The 23,200-nt window shown below is 42.8% G+C and overlaps 1 pseudogene; it reads right to left on the bottom strand.

Annotated features, from left to right (window-relative positions):
- Positions 1–7,257: 7,257 nt before the first annotated feature.
- On the bottom strand, positions 7,258–16,673 carry LOC116824313 (solute carrier family 2, facilitated glucose transporter member 9-like; annotated as a pseudogene).
- Between the last annotated feature and the right edge of the window lie 6,527 nt (positions 16,674–23,200).

The following is a 23,200-nucleotide window of genomic DNA, read 5'->3' as shown; positions in this document are numbered from 1 at the left end:
CGTCAGGGTAAGAGTGTTCTTAGCTCTGTGTTTGTTTTGTGTAAGGTCTCTTGAATTAGCAGTCTGGTTGCAGTCATTCCTCACTTAAATTGTATAATCCAGGCACTAAAAGAAGCTTGTCTGTTTGGATCAGTCAAAGTTCAGTTTGACTTTGTACTGTTTGCTTTGCATTATTTTCTTTCATGCCCATTGGATAAGGTTCAGAACACTTAAAATCTATCTGTGTTCATTCTGTTATTCAGTATCCTCTTGTAGGGAGATATTTCTCTCCAGCTAGGAAAGTGTGTAGAAAGTGAATGTACATAGACTAAAAATTACAAAATTAATTGTATGCCTATAAGTGGTAGCTGTTAGTATTGGATTTGGTTTAGGAAATGGTTAATCCTGGAAAGAGACAAGGTGGGTAAGTTAATATATTTTATTGGACCAGATTCTGTTGGTGAGAGAGACAAGTTTTTGAGCTTACATAGAGCTCTTCTGCAGGCCTGGAAAATATACTCGGGGCTTGTCTACACTTAAACCACTGCAGCAGCTACTCCGCCTCCCTGAGATGCAATAACTAGGGCCTGTTCTACATTACAGAGAGGTTGACACAAGGCAGCTTACATCGACCTAACTTGTAAGTGTCTACACTAAAATAATGTAACTTGCCTGCTATGCCGACTTAATAACTCCACCCCCATGAGAGGTGTAGCACTTAGGTCGATGTAGTTAGGTCAACGCAGTGTCAATGTAGACACTGTTACTTACATCAACTTTAGTGGCCCCAGGAGGTTCCCACAATGCCCCACTATGACTGCTCTGGTCATTGTTTTGAACTCCACTGCCCAGTGGTCAGGTACACAGGTATGTACACCTCCCCTCTAAATCCCCGTGAATTTTTCAAATTCCGTTTACTGTTTGCTCAGCGTGGAGAGCTTGCCTAGTGTCTGCCCAGCTGACCATCGTGGCTCCATGCTGCAGACACACACACTCTTGCCTGGAGTATACAGGAGGTGATGTGTCTCCTGGGTCTGTGAGGAGAAGAGGCTGTGCAGGCATTGCTCTGATCCTATAGCAGTGTCTTCCTCTGTCTCCGATTTATGTGGCCCCCATGCGCTCTCTTAAAACCCACTTGGGAAACAGCTGATGAGTCTCAGGTGCGCTGGCATCTTCCTCTTTAAAGGGCCAGTGTCGCCCTAGGACAATCCCTGCTTCCTCTTCTAAGATGGTTACAGATACATCTTGTCTCCTCAGTTTACTTTTACTTTTTATGTTCTCAGGATCTTGGAGTGTTATATAGATTGCCTAATTCATATTGCCATTATGATGAACATGGGATAAGTGCCTAATTAGTAAGTAGTTAGAGTATGTCTTGTTGACTGATTTATTGCAGGTATATATGTCTGTACTGATGTGTAATACTTCTTTATTACATCCAAAAAACAACATTAAAGGAATGGTATGATTGCGAAGTCAAACAATAACATTTTTGAAAATGTCAAATAAATTTGCAACCTTAATTTGGCCCCTTTGTGTGCATACATAATGTATATGTATGGTGTCTAATTACAAAATGTCATCTATTTCGCTGGACTCCAGCCTCACTGAGAGTGCAGGGTAGATGATGCTCCTGAGAATAAATCAGGGTTGTGTAGTGAATAAGGCTTTTGTCTGTAGGAACCTTGCCTCATTATTTGCAAATTTTGGAAGGTGTGCAGTGAATGAGCCAGGGAATTGCAGAAAAAGAAAGGATGATCTCATAGTTCAACAAGTTTAATGCTGCGATGGAGAACTGTATTCTGTCCCTGCCTCTATCTCTGTCATAGAGTTCCGATATGATGCTTGGTGTCCTTAAATAAAATGTTCACAGTCCCTCAAGGCTTCTGTCCCCATCCCCATCTGCTGCTGGCTCTCACTCACTGGCTCCTTCCTCTCCAGCTCCTGTCCCTCTCTCCCTCTGCTCTTTCCCACCCTCTGGCTCCTGCAAATTCCCCTAATTCCTCTGCATTCCAGTCAGACAGCTTCTTCTCTGTATCATGAACACTGGAACTGGAGTTAGAGAGCCCTTGTTCCCTAGGGAGACTTATTGAGAGGACACCAGTGGAACAGGAAATGCAGGAAGTTAGGCTGGAAGCAACTGGAAGCTACATGGATAAGAAGTCTGTGGGGTTTAGTAAAGTTCCATTTGTTGAACTTAACTTGGATTCAGCTTCATAATTTTCAAATGAAACATTGTAGCAGTGTCAGAGCTGTGAGTTCTCTGAAATGCAACAGCGGGGAGTGTGAGCCAGGGAGTTTGGTTTGAAGACATAGAACTTGTTAGACTATGGACCTGGCGGAAAGAGGAGTTTGACCTGTATACAGACCTAGTCAGGCAGGGAGACTACAATGGAAAAGTAAAACTATTTTATCATATTGGGGAGCAAGGCAGAGAGATCTTCACCACTGCCACAAGCCTCACAGCAGGCCTAGGAGCCCTGGGAAACTATTGTTCCCCAAAGCAGAACAAAAGTGTGGAGTGACACAAGTTTTTCACTACAGACGAGTCCAAAGGGAGGGATAGACCCCTACGTTGCAGCCTTACACAGGCTGCTACATGCACATTTGGGGACTTGACAGACTCCCTGTTTTGGGACAGGATAGTCTGAAGCACTTGGGAACACCATCTGTGGGAGTAGCTGCACCAGGAAACATAGGTGACACATGAATTTTGTGTTTGGGGAGGCTGGGCATGAGCGGCAGAAGCTCCCTAGAAGTGGCAGGGACCATTGGTGCCCAGACTGGGGCCATGTCCCCTGCTCCACCCGAGGCACTGCCCACGCTCCACCCCTACTGTGCCCCAAGGCCCTGCCCCCATCCCACCTCTTCCTGCCCCTGCTCTGCCTCTTCCCACGAGGCTCTCCACCTACCGCTCGCTCCTCTTCACCCCCTCCACCTAGCCCCCCACCACTCACTCCTTTCTGCTCCTTCCTACCTTAAGGCTGAGCAACTTGGAGAGGGGGGCAGAGAGCAGCTAGTGGCGGGCTGCGGAGTCCTCAAGGAAAGAGGTGGAGTGAGGACAGGAAGAGGCAGAGTGAAGGTGAGGCCTCGGGGGGAAGAGGTGCAGCATGGGCGGGGCCACAGGGGAAGAGGCCGAGCAGGCACAGGGACTTGGGGCAGAGCAGCGGTGGGGCCATGGTCTGGGTGCCAATGGTCTCCCCAGTTCTTGGGAGCTTCCGGCAGCAGCACTCCAAAGGTCGTGAGCTGGCGGACGCATCTGACATTTCTTGCCCCGTTTGGGGAGGCTTAGCCTCCCCAAGCCTCTTACATCTGCCACTTGTGTCAGGAAGACAATCTCATATTAAACAGGTGCTTAGACATAGGGCATGCAGCAGAAGCCTCGAGAGAGGATGTAAGTGTAGGAGGGAGACACACACACCCAGAAGGACATGCAATGAGACAACTGCAAAGACAACCAGGTGGCCAGTGTTCTATTTCCACTGTGTGATGCATTTACTGCAGAAGACAGCATGAGCAGGTAAAGGAGAAGTGCCCTGCACTAGGACAGCATTGTGTTGTGTCAGGTTGGACCATTTTAGCAGTACGTGCAAGAGCAGAGCCAGGTCTCAAAGATTAGTCAGACTTGTACAAGAGAGAGATGGCACATCAGACAGCAGGGATGATATCATAACTCTTTCCATCAGTTTGAGAAGTACCAGGTTCAGGTTGTCAGGACAGGAAAGGAACAAGAGACAATATCAACCTCTGTGCATGCAACAAATGTTAATAGAGAAATGCCCTGTGCTATTTCAGCTGGATGGCAGGGCCCCCTTCAGTGAAATTCCTCAGTGTTAATTGCACTTGAACAAACCCATTACGAAGAACAGGCACAATGTATAATGAGAAAATAATGTAGCCCGTAAGAAAATGTGACTTTGTAATAACTTACCTGAAAAATAAGAAATGGTACCAATTGAAGTTTGTGGTGGTGGATGGCAAGCACTACAGACTCCTCTTGGGAAATACAGCCATACAAACCAAGGATCCGTTCTGGGTTCAGTTTCAGATTTTATAGCTGTAGTGCAAGAAGCAAAAGGGGGAGTCTCATAGACAATGGAAACAACTTTAAAACCATATGGATGTTTTCAACGACAAAGCGTGCCTCGAAGGAAAGCTAAGACTGAAAGTAGACCCCACACTGGAACTTGTGTGCTTACCTCAATGGAAAATTCTGATGGCAATACATAATCTAGTATGCAACAAGCTTGAAAGTCTGTAGAGCAGGAGTATCCCAGCACCTATAGAGACTAGTACAGCCTGGGTAAGCAACATGGTGGTGGTAAAAAAAGCCATCAGGCAAATCACGTGTCTGCATAGATTCAAAGCCACTGAACTGGATATTGAAAAAAATGCCACTGTCCACAATTGATCACATCTTGCCAGAACTCTTCAAGGCCAGAGTTTTTATATTCTGTGATGTGAGGACTGGGTTTGGCAAATAAACCTTGATAAAGAGTCCAGCATGCTCACAAGCTTTGCTGCAAATGGCTGCACATGTTAATAGACATCTGGCTCACCTCTGGGGCAGGGTTTATAAGACTCACCCAAGTGCTGGAAGGACTGCCTAGGGTGAAAATAACTGCAGATGATATCCACATTCTAGATGAAGATATCAATGTCACAGAGGCTGAACAAGACAGAAAACTACAAACTTTTCTATGGTGATGCAGAGACATGAATGTAAAACTCAACTCAGAAAAAATGGGACTCAGACAGCAGGAGATGAGCTACACTGTACATCCACTTACAGCAGAGGGACTAAAAATAGATCCCAAGACGATCAAGTCAGTCAGACATGCCAGCTCCAATGGATGTGAGAGGGGTACAGTGCTTCATAGGAATGATACATTTTCTGTCCAAGTTCTATTCACGTGGCTACAATAGTGCAACCCATACATCAGTTCAAAAGGCAGGATGCTGAGTGGGACTGGGCAGGTCTCTAACAGCAAGCATATTACATGCTTAACCACAGTGGATGTCCTGGTCCTGAGGTACGACCAGCCAGGAAAGTCACTGACACTCCAGGGTGATGCAATGGAGAAAGGGATTGGGTGTAGCTCTTTTGCAGGAGCAGTCAGTCACTTATGCCAGCAGAACCCTATCAGATTGAACAGGGATATCCCCCAAAAGAGCTTCTGGCTGTGATATTTAGAGTGGAGTGATTCCATCAGTACACCTATGGCCACTCAGGAATAGTTTAATTATGGCAAGGCCTCTTAATGTTCCAAAGAGATTGCAGTGCATGTGGATGTGCCTCCAGTCCACCAGGTAAAGATAATGTGCAGGCAGATTATGGGTGTTAGCTGACACCTGATCAGGGCATTTACCCATCATCCGTGAGCTGGGGGAAGGGGATCAGAACACTGTATCCATTAACATGCTGCATTATCTCCCAGTTTCAACAGCAAAGCTGATGGAAATCAAAGAGGTTACAGAAAAGGACATCTGACTATAGGCAGTGTAGAGATACTAGCAGGGTGGCCAGAAGACAAAAACCAAGTACTGATAGGAGCAGAACTGTATTTTCAAATTAAAAATGAGCTGAGTGTGCAGGATGGAATCATATTTTGAGGGCAAAGCTATTGCCCCTGCCTCATTATGCAAGGATATCATGCAAAAAAAAAGCCTTATACCTTGGCATTGACAACTATCTTAGATGGACTTGAGAGTGTGTTCACTGGCAAGGAATTAATACATAACTGAACTTCTTAAAAGGGTGTGACCGCAGCTGGCTGAGTGATACCTGTCAACAGAAAGACTGTTACTATATGAATTGTCCACTCAACCCTGGGAAGAGGTGGGAGAGGACTTGCTTACCTTCAAGGAAAACCAATACTTAGCTACAGTGGATTAGTAGTCCAATTTTTGGAGGTTGATGCCCTACCTGTTACAAAAAGGAAATCAATGCTTGGCAAACTGAAGATCCACTCTATGAGATATGACATTCCAGATTCTGTACTCAGTGACAACAGACTCCTGTTTGGCTTGGAAGAATTCCAGGAATTTGCATGTAAATGGGAGTTTGACCACCACACCACCTCTCCAGCATACCCGCAGAGAAACGATAAGGTGGAATCAGTTGTGAAAACAGCTAAGACTCTTACACAAGGCTTTTTTCTTCTGGTTCATACCCCTTGTTAGCATTTTTGGCACACAGGAGTACCTCATGACAGGGGTGCCAAAACTGTCTAGCACAGGCACATGGGGAGAGCAAAAGGCACATTCCTGACACTCGGATGGCCATCCTGCCAAATGTTAAGTCCTTTCTTCAAAGGATGGACTTGGTAGAACTTCTCAACAAAACTGCTGTAAGAATTTTTTTTAACATGGGGAAAACAACATGTTTCTATCTAATCTCATTTTTGCCAACATCTGAACTGTTTAACTGAAATTTAAAGGAGAAAAAAGCAATGAATATGAGGCGTTGGGGGAAATCAGCCCGAGGCATGGAAAATTTCAGCCAGAACAGTTTGTTTGGCAAAGTTATGAGCAACTGAAAGCAGAATCTTAGAGTGGAAAGAATTGAGCAACTGTAGTTCTGCCTATAACACCATCTTTTATGGAGAGTTATCTGAGCTCTTATCCCTTTGTGATGTGAATCAGAATTTTTCCCATTCAATGATGTTGAGCCAAAAAGAACAATGGATTTTCTCTCCTCTTTTTAAAAACTTTTTCTTGAATCTGTCACTGACTAAACTTTAGCCCTGGGTAGCAACCAAATAACTTCACTATTCCCAGTTTTGTATTGTAAAATAACAATTGGAAGTCACTTTGGACGAGGTGTGTTTCTATTTCCTCTCTTTACTCATGGTTCAGCTGAGAGTTGTTTAAAAGTTTTAAACATAATGCCAACCTTTGATTAATTGACAGATGGTATAAAAGAAGATTTACAGTTCACCAAGTTAAGCCAGAGTTCTCTGTCATTCCAGTTTTGGGCGCTGGATCTGTTACTAGTAGACATCATCCTGTTTCTGAGTTGACGGGAAAGCAGCACTTGGTCCCAGGACATTAGAGGGAGAAGGTGGGTTAAGGTAATATCTTTTACTGGACCAAGTTCTGTTGGTGAGAGAGCCTCTTCCTCAGGCTCTGTGTGTCTTGAAAGTTTATCCCTCTCACCAACAGAATTTGGTCCAATTAAAGATATTAAAGCTGACTGTCCAGTGTGGCTTTACTTTCCAGTGTGAAAGTCACTAATGTCTCTTCTTTCTTCCTTTGCTGACTCCCTTTGATGGCCAATCAGAGCTGAGTGCAGAAAGTATAATCTTCACTGATGTTCTTCTCCATGGCTGGGATACATTTCTTCCTAAAATTTAACTTATTGAATTCCTCTGGGATTTCAGTGATAGACTTTCCCTTTGTTTCTGGAAGCAACAGGTAGATAAAGATCCCGGAAGTGACATGAGCTCCCATAAAGATGAGGAAGAAGAATTGACCTAAGTTCTCCTGGGGAAAAAAACTGAGAGAAATATGAACAAATCTTCTGACTTTCAGATTCTTGAATGTGACTTAATATCTTTGAAGTCAGATAATGTTTAAATAAAGGAGAAATCATTCTTTACATGTTTGAGTTTGAGATCAGTTCAGTCTAAAACTGAAATACACCACCTCTGTTTCGTAATTGGTCTACATCAAGCAGGAGCCAAAAGATTCCAGACCGACCCAGCATTGTGATTTACTGCTTTTTATTCATCCCTATTTTCCTGCAAACCACCTAAGGTGGTTTAAATTAGAAACAGTTGGGAAATGTTCCAGTTACAATCACTTACCACAATGAATGGGAAAATCATCCAAATCACAAAGATTCCAGCCCAGTTGAGGGCCCCACCAATCACAAAGGCAGATGGTCTGGGATGTCTGGTCAAAGATTTCAACCCTAATGGATATTGTGGCACCAACTGAAAGGAAAATGAAACACGAATAAGTAATAAATGCTGTGTTGTTTTCTTAGCTACTCTGTTTCCCTTCACCTTCTTTCTTTCCTCTCTCCCTCCAGTGAAAAAAACTTTCAGTAAAAGTTGTTGGTAAAAATAGATAACCAAACCATCTTGCTAATGTAATGGCCAAGGTAAGGGGTTGTGTGGGATGCATACTGAATATAGAGCTGAAAGCTAGGATCTTGTGAATTCTGATTTCGTTTTCTCCACAGACTCATTGTGTGCCCATGGGCAAGCCATTTAGGCCCCAATTTGGGAAGTATAGGAGTAATCTCATTGGGACAACTCATTGGCACATCCTTAAGTACACTATTGAATATATGCCTTAATCTCTCTGCCTCAATTTCCCTGCATGTAAAGTATTGGTGATGATGACCCCAGGATGTGTTGCCATTACGAAGACAGAAAATACTCACAATTACTCCACACTGGCATCTGAGTTATTACCGTATTTCTTGATACGTAGACTAGATACGTAGACTAGAAACTATCTGTGGTATCTCTCATTCTACTGTGTAGTAAATGTTCAGTTTTTAAATGGTAATTAACTCACTGGGAAGATGTGAGGATGAATGTTTGTAACAGTCTGAAGGTCTGGCATGAAAGATGCTGTACAAGTGCTTGTTATTATCATCATCATTTTGTTATTATAGGACTATGGAACTCTCCCTTTTTAATGTCCCAATGTAATATATGGTATTAATAGGCATGGATGACCCTCATGGAGTTTGGCATTAGGGAATGCTTCAAATTATGTTTTGAGGTCCCAGGACTAACAAAACAACTGTGAGTTAGCAAACCATGCTTCCTGCCAAGGGAAGGGAAGGGAAGGCAGCTGTAACCGAGCAGGTAAAAGGAAGCTTGCAGTGTATATTAGTGAAAGAAGAGTCACCCCAAAAGCTAGCACTAGCACAGTGATACTCAGACTGAAGCTCGGGAGCCACAAATGGCTCTTTAATGTGTTTCCTGCAGCTCTTTGCAGCACATGATATTAAACCACTGAGTGATTTAATTATTAACCAATCAGTATGCTCATACTATGGTATTAACCAATTGTAGAACACTGGTCAGTCATTTTGCTGTGAAAATTATATACAATAAATTCACATGACTGTGGCTCTTTTGGGTAATGTTGATCAGTAATTTGGCTCCTGAACCACTGAGGTCTGAGTATCACTACTCTGGCACAAGTGAATTATCTACTCTGGGCACATGTGTATAATATATTTTTAAACTTTTCCTCTCTTTTCTTTTTTTCAGTCTCTCTCTCTCTGTTTTTCACTCTGCCTGCTCTCCACTCTGTTTTATCACCCTGTTCTTTCCATGAATATTATTTTCTCTGTGCACTCTTTGTTCTCTGTTTAGCAAAACATAAGCCCAATAACTTTCAAGTCTGTCTTGCTACTGAACCTATGATGTTCAAGAGTGTTCAAAATTAAACAAAATTAGTACGCCTGTGCCCAATGTTAAATAATATTTGGGGCTAATACTTGATCAAAGAGTGCCTTAGGTGAACTAGAATTGCTTGTTCTCCTGTTTTATTTATTGAGTTCATGTTACCAATATGGGGGTTTTCAAACTTCATTGCACTGGGACCCACTTCTGACAACAAAAATTACTTGGGGAGGGGAGGGTGTCAAACGGCTTCAGTTCTGGGCAGGGGTCCTGTAACCTGAGCCCTGCCGGCCAGGGCTGAAGCCCTCAGGCTTTGGCTTTAGGCCCAGGCGGTGGGGCTTGGGCTTCAGCCCTAGGCCCCAGCAAGTTTAACGCCTGCCCTGGTGACTCCATTAAAATGGGGTTGTGACCCACTTTAGGGTCCCAAACCACAGTTTGAGAACTCCTGGGAGGCCATGTGCTGCTACAGAATCAGTGCCATAGATGACATATTTTGGGGAGTGGGGGAAAGAGACATTCTGAGCTGAAGAAAACTATTTCCTCAGTCTCTGAGGTCATATAGTCAATAAAGTAAGGTCAGCAATTTCCTTCACTCAGGCTTTGCTCTCATGTTAATGCATTCAAATAGTTAAGCCTCTTCTCTCCCTCCTTCCTCTAAGAAGATGTATTTATGCGGTCTAGTTCTGTTCTTTCCCTATCCTTGTGCATATGAGCATTCTGGATTCTGCTGTTACTCCACATATACTTAAATGGTATGTGATCTTTGTTTTCTCTATCTCCTTTACTATGTTGTTGCACTCAGGTGGCCTGGTTCCCCCCCCCCCCCCATTGAACTAATTACTCACCTGGCCCAATTCCAAAGAAGATCACATACAACAAAATAAGACAGAGGCTGCAGTATGGCATTCAGAAGAACCAGTCCTAGAGAGGAAAACAAAGCTTAGTGATGTCTGTTCAGCTAGTGACAAATAATTCCTCATTTCGCTGGCAGTTTTCCTACTGCCCCTTCTCTCCCGACCCCACAAATTCTGTTCACTTTTCTTTTTCTTTTTCTTAACTTTAGAAATATGAAGAATACCAAAGGGTGTCTTCCCTGATTTTGTTAAGGACTCATTAGTTCACAGCCCAGATGAGATATCTTTCTTATGCCTTGTTGAAGGGGTGAAGGTCTTGATTTCTTAATGAAAGGCTTTTCTCCCACGTGTTTGAGTTAGATGGTGTCACAGAGTGTAGGGGAGTCAGGGCCTGGAGCCCTCTTACTGGGACTCTCAGTGACTCTCAGCCAGCCAGTAAAACAGAAGATTTATTGGACAATAGGAACTCAGTCTACAGCAGAGGTTGTAGGCACAACCAGGACCCCTCAACTGAGTCCCTCTAGGGGTTCAGGGAGCTTAGATCCCAGCTTGGGATTCCCTGCATTCCACCACCTAGCCCAAAACCAAAACTGAAAAAAACCTATCCAGCAGACTCTCTTCCTTTGTCCAGCTTCCCAGGCAAAGGTGTTGACTCCCCCTTCCCCCTGCCTGGCTCAGGTAACAGGCTCAGGTACTGTCCAATACCTAAAGTCATCCCCTGCTCTCCCATTCACTGTGCAGACAGTCCCTACTGCATCACAGATGGGTATAAACAAAAACAATGCTTTAAGGAGGGTGACTAAAAATCACTTTCCCTTTCCCATAATCATGCTATCCTTGCATAGATTCTTCGTGGTAAATCTCCAGGTTGTCCAGTTGTCTATAAATCCAGGGTATAAGACCTGAATTTTGAATGCATAGAAGAATCCTTAAACAAAAGAGAACCTTCAAGGCCTTCTTGTACACTCTAAAGAAACCAACAACCAAAAAGGGCAAAATTCCATTTTTGTTGAGGTCACCTCTTTAAGGGCAAGTCTTGCCTCTGTAGCCTCTTCAACATACATGGAGGTCTCTGGATGCAGCAGATCCTGCCTGCTGTACCGGGGTGAAAGAAAGCTTTTTGGAAGCCTGTTCAGGGAATCTGTACCTCCTGCACTCCATGGATCACATCTCCATGTAGAGAAGAGTTCCTGCACCATAGTGCACAGAGAGTTGATCACAAGGAAGGGTGGAGCCTGGACCAGTGATTCTGTAGCTACACTGATCCATCATGAATGAAACAGGAGTGGGAGGCACTGGGTAAGGTAGCAGTTTGGAGCAGCTCCTCTTCCAGGCGTGCTGGTATCACAAGAGCCCTGTCCCTGTAGGAGCAGCAGCAATGATACTAGTATTGTTGAGATCAGATTTAGCTTTTAACCATTTTGGCTGGGTCCAGCTGTAATGGAGGGAGGAATACAGCAGACTGTGCTAACAGTAGCCACATTCACAGGCCATAAAAGAAGAAGGATAATCAAGATTGAATCTGCATGAGGTTCAGCCCTGCCTGTATCAGAGTGTGAGGAAGACTGGGGGAGTTTCATGACAAACTTTAGTGACTACTAGTTCTGCCATCATGGTAGCAGAAATTATTTTGGGGATTCTAGAGCCAACTGGTCTTTCTTTGTAGCCAGTAGAACTATTGATGGGAAGGGTTAGAAACAGGATATTGGAAAAAGACTCGTTGAAAAGAGTTTCCTCACCTGCAGGGTGAGAGTTACTGTGAGGCCAGCCAGTATTAAAGCCATTATCCCATAGCCTCCGCAAAGCAGCCTCTTTCTGCCAAATTGCTCAAGGATGATGCTCTGAGGGATACAAATCACATTGATATAATAGCAGATGGAGCAAATTCTGACCAATTCCCAGTGTAATTTTACTTACGCAGAGTACAGAAGAGAGGAGTTCACATAGACTAACACTCAGTGATATGTAGGGGATGATGTCTTCATCAAACCCAGCCACATGGAGCACTTCAAAAGCATAAACATAGATCTAGAAAATGCAGTTAAAAAAAAGTAAATAACCTCTTACATATGTTTGTGTGACACAGTTCCTGGCACCAGATAAACAATTGCTATTCTCCAGTGAGAGCCATGATTTCTCTCTGCTGTTCAGTGTTGTAATGTTGCACTTCTACATAAAGCTGGGTAGGTGTGAGACTTTGTATTATTGAAAGATGAAAACATTTTAAAATGTTATGAAATTAAAATATTTTACTATAAAAAAATTACAGTAGCTAAAACCGTGTGACACTATCAGTTGCTGAGGTTTCATCAGTTCTTTATAGACATGCATCATTAAATGCTTTTTAAAGACTTGTAGTGGGAATGGAATGGTGTATTTCTTCCTTAGGAACTCAGTGTTTTTAAGTGGAACCTATTTTACAGGGCAAGTGGTATTCTCACACACACAGACTGCTTGTCAAGGAAAATCAACCACTATACATAAGAAGGAATGATCTCTGCAGTACTGAAATAATGGTGGGGCTCTGCTCCTGTTTGTAGGTATGGCAGCAGGCCACGTCTATACGACGTGCCATTTCGGCGCATTAAAATCGAAAGCTCGGAGTTCGATATATCGCGTCTCGTCTAGACGGGGATATATCGAACCCAGAGCGCGCTTACATAGATTCCGGAACTCCACCAAAACAAACGGAGTTCCGGATTCGACATGGCGAGCCGCGCACATCGATTCGGCGNACGGAGTTCCGGATTCGACATGGCGAGCCGCGCACATCGATTCGGCGCGGTGAAGACGGGTGAGTAACTCGATTTTAGATATTCGATTTCAGCTACGCTATTCTCGTAGCTGAAATTGCGTATCTAAAATCGATTTTCACGCGTCGTGTAGATGGGGCCGCAGTTGCTCCAGTGAATGTCTACTATTCATCTGGGAAGTAGTGTTTGAATAGATTGTTTGAGGGTGAGTTAAGAACCTTTCTCCATGCAATGCAGCATTGTAATGCAGTGGTGAAACATTGCAATACGGAATTGTTCCCTTTTAATCTGTGCTGCTTGTGTATGCAATCCTTGCACACAAGGAGGGAGCAGAATATGACACTGACCAGGTTTTATTAGTTTTCTGCTGTTGCTGCTGCTGCTCTAGGGATCTGTATTTGTAAGATGATATTGTATCATAAATAGACCTGCACTATAGTTGCTCAAGATACCTCCTTATACTCCTCAATCCAGTAGTCCCACATCGCAGTGGGAATTTGCAAATGAGTCCTATGTAATAATTTTGACATTCGATTCTTAAGCTTGTGTGCTTGCATTACTCACCGTCCTAGACAGAGTGCATGTTAGCTTGGCACAGAGTTAGGTGTCTTCCTTCCGTGGCTAACAATTGCAGCACAAATTGACATATGCGGGAGGTAGTCCCACTACTTATCCCTCCACTGATCTCCACTAGCTATCAGAAACAGCTACATATACAGACACTGCAGGGACAGATTCAAGAATGTCATGGTAGAACATATTCTTCCTTCCAAGAACGCTGATGTGTGGAGTCTTGCAGTACTCAAAACTATCACCCTTTCTCTTAAATATACATTTGAGATTTTTTGTGAGATTCTGAATTGCTATGGACTCCCATGTTAACCAAATGCCAATTATACTGAGTCTATAGCATTTTCAAGGCTGCATAATAGTTTTGAGACTTAAAGTGAGGAAGAACTCAGCTGTATTGATGCCACAAATCTACAGGGTAACTATAATAATAATTACGGTATACAACTGCCAACGCAAGGATGCTTCTTTCATTAGCTCCAAGACACTGAGAATCTTGGTGCTTTTCATTGTAGCCTTCTCCTTCATCATGTCATCAATCTCTGCTTGATGAGTCCCTTCACCCCAGAAGTGCTTCATGGCTGTCCATGAGAAAGAGAACAAAGTCCATCACGTTAGTCCATCTCTGTTATTCAGTTAACTGTTGAATTTACTGAGTAGATAATGCATTAATTGTTCAGTACCCGCATTGATTATTCCATTGAACTGACAGGCCTTGTCTCATTAATCAATCAGAATGATCAATGCAATAATGAAGTTAGCTGGTAATGGTAGAAGCTAAAGCTTCCCCTAATACAGAATTTTACAAAGAAAAGGTTGTCTACTAATTTAGACCTGTATCAAAATCTGTAGGTCATCTATATTCACAGAATCAGCTTAGTAATGGGCAGTGGGGAACTTGGTACCACCTAATATCACACACCCCCTTAACAGGTGCTATTAACATTGCAAATCCAAAAACCCAATAGAAATAAAAGTGAGGGCCAGGGAACTCTCTGTTAACTTTCAGGCAACCTTCCTCATCTCCTTTACATATCAGGAGGTAGGGTGGAGACTCAGAAAAGAATGGCAGAGTGACCAGCTGGATCAATGCTGCAATTCCATAGGAGGCCTCAGCAACGGCCACAATGATTCAGTTCCTAAATACTCCCTGGAGCATAAAGAAATGTAAATATTATAAAATAAAAGTTCAGCAGATTTTGTTTTTTGAGAGATGCGTGGGCAAATGGAAGACTATGAACAGAAAGATAAAGAATATAGAGAAATAAAGATAGGTAGGGAAGTAAATGTATTCTACCTTTGTCCCATAATTTGACCAAGGGTTTTTCCCAGTGCCCCAAAAAGAGGGACAGTAGAATTTGCAAATCCTTGCAGCTTCTTGGGGGAAACCTCTCCAGCATATTGTGGATGTAGAAGAATACATAAACTTTGAATTGAGGAGACAAAACAGGACTGTTATAGGAAATCAAATAGTGTAAATTAAAAAATTGTGTTTGGCCAGAATAGAAGATGCCTTATGACTTGTTTATTGTATATCAAATATGAGGTCAAACAAGACTAAAGCAATCCACTGTCTTTGCTGACTCTTCATCTACTGGGCAAACTCTTTCTTGTCCCATCCTCCTTGTGCATCATATACCACTAATCTGCAGTCTGTTTTTTTAAAATGGGGGCAAGAAATTAGGAGTTTTCCTGTGAGTTGCATCATCATTATCATCATCCTGCCTCCAGTGAATGACAGCTGAAGATTTTTAATGGAAATGAGAGACTACAAAGGCTCATCAAGTGAAAACCTTGTAGTAGTATTTCATCTGCTTCTAAAACCATACATGCCTCTCTCCTCAAACTTTTCTGAGGTGATATATCAGAAGTGCTGGTACATTTTCTGGTACTTTATGGGATATTTCTGTAGCAAAAAATATTGGATTCCAGAGAAAATCATGAATATTTTTGTCACGTGTATCTGTTTTGCACATTACATTGTTAATGTTGCAGATTTGGGGCAAAAAGTGCTATTTGTATCTTTTAATGAGTGAAATATTTAATCTGAAAACAAAGGCATTTAAAAATAAATATTACATCTTTTAGATAAGTAACAGGTTTCCCTTAATACTGTGATCTCAGCATACCTCTGTTTGATATTAAAGTAAACGGGTTCTGATATTGTCCTTCCAGGTAGCATATGGTAGCAAAAGCCATAAAGGTATGAAGCTCTGTTGAATCGAATGAAATTCTGTCTGCACGAGAGCTCCTCATAGAAGAAATTACAGAGCATCCCAATGCATGGGCAAAAAAAATAAATACTGCCATTCAATGCCTTACATAAGTTTACAAAAGTTTTTATTTCAAAATAAGAGATTCCTTTCCAAGGTAAGAGGTAAAATAGGTATCCTTTTGTGTAGGTGAGAAATCCAAGACATAATGGCATTAGCATGGGAAGTTTTTATTGACATCTGAGCCACCTGCCAGGAGTTACTTTTATTGATTATCCCAGGTCATTTTTCTTACTCAAAGGAGTTCACGTGTTGAGGGAGTGGTAAAGAGAGTGTACTGAGAATTTTTACAGAGATAAAATAAAATGGGTGAAGCTCTGAATAGAGCTTTTCTTGAGAGATTTATAAGAACATTAGATTTAAACTGGGCTCTGTTTTGTTTTCCAGTGTCATTGATCAGAACCATATGCTGCTGGAACTACAGCTTGTAATTGAAGTAGGCTAAGAACAGTATGTGTCTATTCATTTCTTTCCCATCAAGAAAATTACACATTATACTGTAAGCCCAAACTTCCCTCTGCCTGCTCTAGGGATTTTTTTTTTTCAAACTAGAATTTTGCTTTTTGTCAGCAGAATTGGTAACATTTTGATATGTGTAAGAATAAGTGTTGTCATAGTCTCTGGATAGGTTTCCCCTTCTAAGACACTTTCCCAGTCCCCTGAGGACATCCATTTCAGGCAGCTGGCCTGTTCTTCCATTTCTTCTTGGGACAGGATCCTGCAGTCCAGCCACACTCTGCCTGGGTTTCTGGCTGCCAACTATGTTACCTAGGCTTTGACCCTGCAAGCAGGAGCGGCGCCAGAGTTTCTGAGGCCCTAGGCGGACGGCCATTTCGCCGCCCCCCGTGGGTCCGGTGGACCTACCGCAGTCATGCCGGCGGACGGTTCGCTGCGGGAAAGGCTCCGGTTGAGCTGCCGCAGTCATTTCGGCAGACGGTCCGCTGGTCTAAAGGCTCCGGTGGACCTGCCACAGGCATGACTGCGGTAGGTCCGCCGGAGCCTTTACACCAGTGCACAGTCTGCCGAAATGACTGTGGCAGCTCAACCGGAGCCTTTCCCGCAGCGAACCGTCCGCAGGCATGACTGCGGTAGGTCCACCGTACCCGCGTGCCGCCCCCCTGCAAAATAGTGCCCCCCCCCCAAAATTCTGGCGCCCTAGGCCGTTGCCTAGGTCACCTAAATGGTAGCGCCGGCCCTGCCTGCAAGAGTTCTTTTTTGGGAGCCTGTGGTCAGGAATAGCATGCAGTGACACTAAAACAGTTTCTCCAAAATAAAGTGTGGTATATTTTACCCAAATTATACACAGAGCTTAGAGAAATAGTCAACAATAACAGAGACATCTACACACATTCTCTTGCCTGCGCTTGGCTTTCTCCTCAGGCCCCTAGGTAGATATGACTTAGCCTTGGTGCCCAGAGAAGACAGGGGACAAGTTACAGCTTGCTTGCAGATGACTCCCTATTGAAGACCTGCTGAACGCACTCTGTCTTGGGTGTCAGCCTTGTTGCATGCTGACTCTGTGTCCCTTTATCAGCTTCTAGCTGAGGTGACCTTCCCCCACTATCCTTTCTGCCAGGACACTGTTTTAACCACTGTGGGTCACTTGATCTCATCCCTAGCCTTGAGAAGAGAAACACATCCTAACTAGGATTGTGCCAGCCAAGTAGATTCTTTCTCCAGTTGATGTCCCAGCTATTGTTGTCTTAACTCCTTTCCAGTGGGTACGTTAGGGGCTTTTTTATCTGTATCATTGTTTACCCTTCCTGAGTTCCTAAACAGCTCCCCTTGTGCAGCCTCCTTTGATTTGATTACACATTCAAGGGGGTAACAATTCCAGTTTGAACAGAGAAACAGGGTAATAAACAATTAATATTAATAAGAAATGATACCGACATTTCCCCAATTTGTCACACTGGGCTGTCTGCTCCTTTGCTCTACATTGCAGGCACAAAACAGCCCTAAAACCACTGTATCCAACCATGGGAAGGTCAGCCTAGTGTCAGAGGATTCTCCCATGACCTAGTGCCAGAGTAATGTCTTCTACACCAGGGGTTCTCAAACTTCATTGCACCACGACCCCCTTCGGACAACAAACATTACTACACGACCCCGGGAGGGGAGGGGGGGACCAAAGCCTGAGTCTTCCTGATTCCCACTGCCCTGCGCGGGGTAGGGATCAGGGTCAAAGCCAAAGCCCCAGGGCTTCAGCCCCAGCCAGAGGGCCTGTAACCTGAGCTCACCACCCAGGGCTGAATCCCTGGGGCTTTGGCTTCAGCCCTGTGCAGTGGGACTCGGGCTTCAGCCCTGAGTCTCAGCAAGTCTAAGCCAGCCGTGGCGACCCCATTAAAATGAGGTTGCGACCCATTTTGGGGTCCCGACCCACAGTTTGAGAACCGCTGTTCTACACCACTCCCTCTTCCTGCAGCCTGTGTAAGAGGCATGGTTTGGGGGGAAAGGGCAAGTTTGGGACTCTCTTGTGTTTGGTTGATCCCTGACTGCTGTGTCAGCCCCTGGAAGCCTTCCAGCTGCTTTAACTTATGCCCAGGGACTTTCTTTGCCTAGAGCATGTCTAGGATTGGAGGAGGCAAAGGTGGGTTTTACATCACCTTGGCACCTGCAACTAATCTGCACTGTGTGCTTGGGTAACTGCTTAAATCACTTCTTACACATGTCAGCTGTTCTCAACCAGGGGTACATGTACCCCTGGGGTACGCAGAGCTCTTCCAGTGGGGTATATCAACCTATCTAGACATTTGCCTAGTTTTACAACAGGCTACACAGAAAGTGCTAGCAAAGACAGTACAAACTAAAATTTCATACAGACAATGACTTATTTATACTGCTGTATATACTATACACTGAAATGTAAGTACACTATTTATATTCCAATTGATTTATTTTATAATTATATCATAAAAATGAGAGAGTCCGCAATTTTTCAGTACTAGTGTGCTGTGACACTTTTGTATTTTTATATCTGATTTTGTAAACAAGTGGTTTTTAGGTGAAGTGAAAGTTTGGGAGCGCACGAGACAAATCAGACTTCTGAAAGAGGTACAGTAGTTTGGAAAGGTTGAGAGCCACTGACATATGTTATATACTCAAGCAATGACAGCTGGTTTATTGGAATGCCATAGTACCAGTTAAATGTTATAATGATTTTGAAGTGGTTGGAGATTTTTACACTCATCTTTTGTTGCCTGCTAACATCTTTAACTCTTTATTTGTGTGCAGGAGCATGTAGACTTAGAAGCTCTTAAAAATATCTGTTATTTTATTGGTTTGAGATTTTAAACAATTTCCTTTCATTTATAAATTTTGGATTTTTCACAAACTTTCATGGGCCGAGGGATGTGCTGGCTGCCCTTCCCGCAGCCCCCATTGGCCTGGAGCGGTGAACTGCAGCCAGTGGGAGTCTTGATAGGCTGAACCTGAGGACGGGGCAGGTAAACAAACCGGCCCGCCCCGCCAGGGGCTTTCCATGAACAAGCAGCAGACTGGCTTTGATATTCACTGATCAGGTCTGACCTGCACAATGCAGGCCACAGAATCTCACCCACCCACTCCTGTAACAAACCTCTAACCTATGTCTGAGTTATTGAAGTCCTCAAATCGTGGTTTAAAGACTTCAAGGAGCAGAGAATCCTCCAGCAAGTGACCCATACCCCACGCTGCAGAGGAAGGCGAAAAACCTCCAGGGCCTCTGCCAATCTGCCCTGTAGGAAAATTCCTTCCCGACCCCAAATATGGCGATCAGCTAAACCCTTAGCATGTGGGCAAGACTCACCAACCAGCACCCAGGAAAGAATTCTCTATAGTAACTCAGATCCCACCCCATCTAACATTCCATCACAGGCCACTGGGCATATTTACCACTAATAATCAAAGATCAATTAATTGCCATTCAGCTTTGCCACGGGTGAAGAGACCTCATCATCACCTCCACATTCCTGTACCAAACTTGCGGGTTTGGTAGTAATTCAAACTCTGCTTGTACCACTGGTGCAGTTTTACAGACATATAGGAGAGGAAGGGTGCAGGTACCTGGGTGCTAGAAATAGCATGTAGGCTGCTGGTGTGATTGGGACACTACACCTGATGGATCGGGTGTGTAGCAGATGATGTGCAGGATGCTGTGCAACTGCATAGGTAACATATGGGTGCTACTGATAATACATTTGATTAAACATAAAAAAAAATGGTACAGCTTTTCCTTTTGCCATGAAATTGACCTGGGTATATACTCCTCCAGGGATCAGTCCAACTCACATTAAAGTTAGTGATAGATTCCCATTAGCCTCAGTGAGAATCTTTCCATTGAATTTAACAGGAGTTGGATCAGGCCCTTAACCTATGCTCCAAAATCCACTCTAACTGGTGATTCTGTTAATGTTACACAGAATATTTCTCTATGTAAGAGAAGTAGGTAAAAAGTTAGGAGCATGAAATAAGTAACTGGGATCAGGTGGGTCATCTGTAGGAGGCACATAACAGGTTCTGACTCAACATAAAACTGCAGTGTCATACCATGACATTCAGTGCATACTACCTGGGGAGAAAGGGAATCTTGAGGCTGATATTTTTGTTGCATCCTGACCATAAAGACTTGATTTTTGTACCTAGCCCTCAAGAAATCCAGTGTGTAACTGGGCGTATTGTTGTTATACCTTTTATAGTGCAGTCCCTCCCTTGTTCGTCTGGGCTTTATTGCTGCTTTTCACTTTCTGAAATAATAAATCATGAAGTGACTCTGAATCCACTCTTACCCTGACGATTTGCTATCTCAGTGGTGTGTTTTGCAATATAGTTATAGAGGAACAGAGTCAAAAACCTACCTTATGTACAAACCTCATTACTGTGGTGCAGCTTACTGGAGTTTAAAGCAAGTGACTGTCAATGAGGGATTTGGCAGTATGAGTTTTAAAACAAGAATTTCTACTGAAAAATGTCAATTGCACCATTCAATTTTTAAACGTCTTTTTTCCATGCCCACAGATTTCACTCTAAAAAATATTGTTTTAGGGACAGGCCTTGGTCACTAAAATTTGTTTTGAAACATTAATAGTTGTTTTTTTTTACAGTTTTGGTAATTTATTTAATGGCCAGCAACTTATGTTTTTAGTATGGCTGTCAAGTGATTAAAAAATTAATTGTGATTAATCACACGATTAAAAAATTATTCACGATTAATCTTATGATTAATCGTGCTGTTAAACAATAATAGAATACTATTTATTTAAATATTTTGGATGTTTCCTACATTTTCAAATATATTTATTTCAATTACAACACAGAATATAATGTGTACAGTGTTCACTTTATTTTTGATTACAAATATTTGCACTGTAAAAAAGAAAAGATATAGTATTTTTCAACTCACCTAATACAAGTACTGTAGTGCAATCTCCTTATCATGAAAGTTGAACTTACAGATGCAGAATTATGTACAAAAAATAACTGCATTAAAAAATAAAATAATGTAAAACTTTGGAGCCTACAAGTCCACTCAATCCTATTTCTTGTTCAATCAGTCACTCGGACAAACAAGTATCAGAGGGGTAGCCGGGTTAGTCTGGGTCTGTAAAAGCAGCAGAGAATCCTGTGGCACCTTATAGACTAACAGATGTTTTGGAGCATGAGCTTTCGTGGGTGAATGCCCACTTCGTCAGATGCATGTGCAATTGCAATTTGAAGGACATAATGTTGTCCACTTCTTGTTTACAATGTCACCTGAAAGTGAGAACAGTCATTTGCATGGTGCTGTTGTAGCCGATGTCACAAGATATTTACGTGCCTCATGTGCTAAAGATTTATATGTACCTTCATGCTTCAACCACTGTTTCAGAGGACATGCATCTAAGCTGATGACGGGTTCTACTTGATAACGATCCAAAGCAGAGCGGACCCACGCATGTTCATTTTCATCATCTGAATCAGATGCCTCCAGCAGAAGGTTGATTTTCTTTTTTGGTGGTTTGGGTTCTGTAGTTTCCACATCTGAGCATTGATCTTTTAAGACTTCTGAAGGCATACTCCACACCTTGTCCCTCTCAGATTTTGTCAGCACTTCAGATTCTTAAAACCTTGAGTCGAATCCTGTAGCTATCTTTAGATATCTCAGATTGGTACCTTCTTTGTGTTTTGTCAGATCTGCTGTGAAAGTGTTCCTGAAATGAACATGTGCTGGGTCACCATCCAAGACTCCTATAACGTGAAATATATGGCAGAATGCGGGTAAAACAGAACAGGAGACATACAATTCTCCCCCAAGGAGTTCAGTCACAAATTTAATTAATGCATTTTTTTTAACGAGCATCATCAGCATGGAAGCATATCCTCTGGAATGGTGTCCAAAGCATGAAGGGGCATACAAATATTTAGCGTATCTGGCATGTAAATACCTGGCAATGCCAGCTACAGAAGTGCCATTGGAATATCTGTTCTCACTTTCAGGTCTCATTGTAAATAAGAAGCAGGCAGCAGTATCTCCTGTAAATGTAAACAAACTTGTTTGTTTTAGTGATTGGCTGAATGAGAAGTAGGACTGAGTAGACTGATAGGCTCTAAAGTTTTACATTGTTTAGTCTTTGCGTGCAGTTATGTCACCAAAAAAAAGCTAGTATTGCAAGATGAGCCAAGTTGTGGAGGGCTATTTTGTGATAGGATAGGAATTAGATTTTCTGTTTATATTTTTCCTGATGTGATTGTGCACTTTGCTATATGGATGTGTGACATGCCATTTGTAACTTGTGGCAAAATATGGAAACATAAACTACAGCCATCCTGTTAGAAGGTAGATGTGGCAGGAAAACAGAAAATGTAATGGCAATTGAGTCTTGCACCCACTTACTTGTGTGTACCTGGGTATTACAGGAGAGCTGTATGCTGCAGATGTGCCTTCGTAAGGAATCATTTGTCCTAAACCAACATCTGTCTAATTGATTTTGTCAGTATGCAATTAAAATGTTCTACCATATCCCAAGCTCTGCTTCTCATCCTGAGCTGTTAAACCTCTGTGATGTAGGCCAAGTCTTTCTCAGTCCTATGATGTTCTTTTCATCTTGACTCAACAAGACTGAGATTTTTTATACAATTGTACTTAATTTTTGTCCTGGCTGTTTTTCATTGGTTGCAGTCCCTTTTAGACAGGAAAAACAGTAGTTAGGCTATTTACAGTGCTGTGTATTGTAAACAGATGATCAGAAGCTTGTTTGAAGAGATGTTCTTATGGTTTGTCCTCTCCCTCTTAACTATATAGAGATTCATTTGACAAATTAACACACATACTTTTAAGTCTCATTTCTTTGCAATGGTTGCAGGGGAAGGCGACTTCCAATAAAACTGACAAGTTCAGTTATTCCTGAGTGCTCATAACTTCCAGTTCTGGGAAGTGTCTCTGT

Source organism: Chelonoidis abingdonii, chromosome 22 (genome assembly GCF_003597395.2).
Source record: "Chelonoidis abingdonii isolate Lonesome George chromosome 22, CheloAbing_2.0, whole genome shotgun sequence".
In the NCBI taxonomy this organism is placed as follows: Eukaryota; Metazoa; Chordata; order Testudines; family Testudinidae; genus Chelonoidis; species Chelonoidis abingdonii.
This window is presented reverse-complemented; position numbering and strand designations above follow the sequence as displayed.